Source organism: Danio aesculapii, chromosome 13 (genome assembly GCF_903798145.1).
Source record: "Danio aesculapii chromosome 13, fDanAes4.1, whole genome shotgun sequence".
NCBI lineage: Eukaryota > Metazoa > Chordata > Actinopteri > Cypriniformes > Danionidae > Danio > Danio aesculapii.
In genome coordinates this window covers 51,625,218-51,629,500 of record NC_079447.1, presented here as the reverse complement: position 1 = coordinate 51,629,500, position 4,283 = coordinate 51,625,218, and positions in this window count along the sequence as shown.

Here is a 4,283-nt window from a genome sequence, read left to right as displayed (position 1 = left end):
AACTACACTTAAATCTAATCATAGAGTTAAACCAGTCCCTATCATTAACCAGTGCTTAAAACTATACGTACCACTACAGTTAGTTAATCTTTCCATCCATCCAATTTTATTTTGTTAACTTTTGTTCCTTTTCTTTTCATATATTTTATTCTTTTTATTTTACTAAATTCTATCCATTTTATTTTATTTGATGCAATTTTTATCCCTTTTATAATATTTTATTACATTATATTCCTTTTATATTATTTTATTTATTTGTTCCTTTTATTTTATTACATTTTCTTCCTTTTATTTTATACAATTTCATTCCTTTCATTTTATTACATTTTATTATTTTACTTTATTAAATTTTATTCCTTTTATATTATTTTATAAAATGTCATTCCTTTTATTTGATTTGATTAAATTGTATTCCTTTAGTTATTATTTTTCTTTTATTATATTAAATTATATTATTTTTATTTTATTACATTTTTATTTTATTAAATAGTTTTTCTTTTTATATTACTTTATTCAATAATGCTCCTTTTATTTTATTTTATAAAAAATAATTTTCTTTTCTTTTGTTAATTGTCTTTTATTTTATTTTATTTTAAATAATATTTATTTCTTATTAAAAATATTTTATTATTATTATTAATTGTTGTTGTTGTTGTTGTTGTTATTATTATTGTTAGTAATTATATATATATATATAATATGTTTTTATTTTTAAATATAAAAATATAAATATTTATTTTATTAAGTAAATAATATTTATTTTATTAATCTTTTATTTGATCTTATTTTATTTTTGTCCTTTTATAATATTTAATAAAATTGTATTCCTTTTTAAATTAAATTGTCTTTTGTTTTATTTATTTTTAGTACACAGTACATAAAGAGAACTTTAAATAATTATACGACTATTAATTTAAAATGCATTATTATTGCAAAGAAACTTCAGTTTTACTCATATTATATTATATTATATTATATTTTATTATATTTTATTTTATTTTATTTTATTTTATTATATTTTATTATATTTTATTTTATTTTATTTTATTTTATTTTATTTTATTTTATTTTATTTTATTTTATTTTATTATATTTTATTTTATTTTATTTTATTATATTTTATTATATTATATTATATTATATTATATTATATTTTATTTTATTTTATTTTATTTTATTTTATTTTATTTTATTATATTATATTATATTATATTATATTATATTATATTTTATTTTATTTTATTTTATTTTATTTTATTTTATTTTATTATATTTTATTATATTATATTATATTATATTATATTATATTATATTATATTATATTATATTATATTTTATTATATTATATTATATTATATTATATTATATTATATTATATTATTCAATAAATACATTTTATTATTTATAGGGATAGTTCATGCAAAACTCATAATTTTATCTCCATTTATTCACTCTCAGAATTATAATATAATATAATATAATATAATATAATATAATATAATATAATATAATATAATATAATATAATATAATATAATATAATATAATAAAAATATAATATAATATAAATATAATACAATACAATACAATATAACATAATATAATAACTTAACTTAACAACATATACAATCATTTAGTTTCATTTAATTTAAGATAGATAGCATAACATAACGTAACAACATTAAATAAAATAACATAACATTAGATTTTAAACTAGTGTCTCACTAGTTTATATCCACTAAAAGCTTGTGGCACATAAATCAGTGTAATGACTAACTTGCTGTTGATGTGATCAGAACCGAGTGCTCTCAAAAGCCACAGAATTCACCATCAACACGAGCTGTCTCTGTTTGACATGCCAGACCGGTCTCCGCATAACTGGGAAATACCCTGTTATTACCGCGCTCTTGCCTAGGAAATGACACAGGAACGCCACAAAACACACCAGAGGCCTTTTTTTTTCTTCAAGCAGTGAGAGGCATATCATTTGACTGCATTGTTTGGCTATGGCTTGAGGATTTCAGAAGCAGGTGCAGTCTTTCAGGTCACATTAAGCACATTAGCACATTCACAACAGGTTTCAGTCCCTACAGGTAACTGCAGCACAGGCTAGTAATGCTATCCGAATGGGGTAAAACACGTCACCTGCATGCTATCGCGTTTCGTTCGGGCTTGTTTCAGATTCAATAGTGCGGATGATGGAAAATAATCTTACTCATCTGACTAAATGGGAATATCGCAATGTTTTCTGTGCAGTGTTTATATGCGTTTCTATGGGCCTGAAGGGCAATATTCAATCAATAATGCTGGGCAGGATTTTGGGTAATGAAAGTAAGCTGAGAAAGAGTGTGTTTGGATTAGTAGGGTTATTCTACATTATCCTTTGACAACACAAATCTTTTTTTAATGTGATCCTGGACCACACTGTAAAAAAGAGCTGGTTTCCACACAATCGATTTGTGTTAGGACAACATAAAGGAATTAAGTTAACTTATTAGTTTCTATAAATTTAAGTGGATTGAACATAAAACTATTCAGTTGTCCCCGAAAGAATAAAACTTAAGAATTGTGTTGTTTCAGCCTGATCTCACGAGAAAACGTAAGTATTTTACGTATTGTCAGTTTAGTGGCTAATTCATATGAGTTCAGTCGTACGATATTGTACGATTTTAAAAAGGAGGCGTGGCATCTAACCCCACCCTTAAACCCAACCGTCATTGGGGGATGAGTAAATCGTACTAAATCGTACAAATTAGATCGTACGAATTTATACGAATTAGCCACTAAATCGTAAAGTTACGAATTGCCGTGAGATTGTGTTAGTTGTTTCAGCTTATTTTAAATAAGTAGTTTGAACAAAAGCCAAAAAATACACTACATGACAAAAGAAGTCTTGTCGCCTATCCAAGTTTTAGGAACAGAAATAATAACTTGACTTCTAGTTGATCATTTGGTATCAGAAGTGTCTTAAATGAAAGGCGAACGCCTCTAGATTACGCTTATTTCACCAAAATAAAATATGATCATGCCTTGATTATTAGGACTGTCAGAGTTCAGAACGGACACAAGTGCAGGTCTCTCAAAAAAATTAAAGAGCAACAAAAATCACCAAAGGCTTCAAGCACAGGGACAAATAAAATAAATCTTAACAAGCACTGCTCTGAAAAGGGAAAAAAATGAGTTAAAGGGTTCCTTAGAGGGGAATAAATAAATAAAATGAAACCAAAACTAAACAAAGATCAACCAGAAAACAGTCCCAAAAAACAGTCAACTAAAACCACTCCGTAAAGGGTAGATAAAATCTCAGGGTGTAGTTTCTGATTACTTTTACCATGAACCAACATGTCAACCATTTGGTAGAGGCAGATATTTTAGAAATTGTGGCATGCGTTGAATAAAAACTAGCGACATTAGGAGTTAAGAAATGCAATCATTTTTTTTTTCTTGGTGGGGTAGTTAAAGGGTTAAATCCTGTGCTGTGCTGTGCTGAAATGATATCAAATACCTGTAACATAAAATCAAAGTGATTACATTTCAAATGCATAAGCTTTGTGTCATTTAGTTCATAATGTCGTCAAATGCCACCAATTATTACATTCAATTTCAATTGGAAAATGTGAAATGATGAGAAGAACAATCTTCATGAAAGAGAAAAATATTGACGGTACAAACAGAATCAGAATCAGAATCAGTTTTATTGCCAAGTGTGCTTCACACACACAAGGAATTTGTTTTGGCTACAGAAGCTTCCAGTGTACATAAAGTGACAAGTGACCAACACAAAATAAATCTGAAAAATAAAATAATAATAATAAAAAATGATAAACATTAAACAGATGCGGTTAGTGAAGAAACCTGGATGTTGAGTTGTATGTACAGATTGTTATAAATATACAGGTTATAAGGTGCTGTGTACAAGTGCGAATGTAGAAAGTATTGCATTGTATATTGATATAAGGTGCTGTGTACAAGTGCGTATGAGAAAGTATTGCACATATTTATTGCACAGTAGGGGAATATTTAACTGTTCATAAGGTAGACAGCCTGAGGAAAGAAACTTTTCCTGTGTCTGGCTGTTTTTGTGCTTGGTGCTCTGAAGCGCAGACCAGACGGTAACAGTTCGAACAGGTAGTGTGCTGGGTGTGAGGCATCCAGAGTGATTTCGCGAGCCCTTTTACTCACTCTGGAAGAGTACAGTTCTTGAAGTGTAGGAAGGGTTGTGCCAGTGATTCGTTCAGCAGTCCGGACTATTCGCTGTAGTCTACGGAGGTCGGTTTTGGCAGC